Source organism: Lathyrus oleraceus, chromosome 5, assembly GCF_024323335.1.
Source record: "Lathyrus oleraceus cultivar Zhongwan6 chromosome 5, CAAS_Psat_ZW6_1.0, whole genome shotgun sequence".
In the NCBI taxonomy this organism is placed as follows: domain Eukaryota; kingdom Viridiplantae; phylum Streptophyta; class Magnoliopsida; order Fabales; family Fabaceae; genus Lathyrus; species Lathyrus oleraceus.
The window spans coordinates 102,165,739-102,166,303 of NC_066583.1; the positions used below are offsets into that span (position 1 = coordinate 102,165,739).

Consider the following 565-nt stretch of genomic DNA (forward strand, 5'->3'; position numbering starts at 1 on the left):
GAGCATTCATGTGATCAAATCGACTCACTTTATAGATCCCTCTAATTTTATGGGTGGTTTTAGCGGCGACTTGTCGCGCGCTTCCGCAAGAATGATGGTTTTTGGCCATCTCCTCAATAACATTATATGCCATATCTTGTGGATTATTCGTAAGGGCTCCGCCAGAATCTGCATCAAGGGTCATCCTTGTGGAGTAAAGGAGAACGTTATAAAAGGTGTGGATTATCATCCATTTTTCGAGCCCATAGAAAGGGCAAGGCCTTAACAAGTCCTTAAAACGCTCTCATGCGTCAAAGAAAGATTCCCCATCTTCTTGCCTAAAATTACTTATTTCGTTCCTGACTTGGGTTGTCTTACTCGGTGGAAAACACCTTTCGAGAAAAACAGCTTTCAATTGAGCCCAGGAAGTTATCAAGTTGGCAAGCAAGGATTGAAGCCAAGCCCGCGCTCGGTCTCTCAGAAGGAAGGGAAAAATTCTTAGGGGAATAACATTCTGGTCGACGTTGTTTGCCTTAACAGTACCATAATTTTCGACAAAAATTGATAGGTGTAAGTTTGGGATCTC

At 42.8% G+C, this 565-nt stretch overlaps 1 non-coding gene across 1 annotated transcript; it reads left to right on the forward strand.

Moving 5' to 3' along the window:
- The first annotated feature begins 239 nt into the window (after positions 1 to 239).
- Positions 240 to 349, forward strand: LOC127090076 (small nucleolar RNA R71). Its single transcript, XR_007791610.1, has one exon. It is a non-coding gene; the product is annotated as a small nucleolar RNA R71 (small nucleolar RNA).
- The last annotated feature ends 216 nt before the right edge of the window (positions 350 to 565 follow it).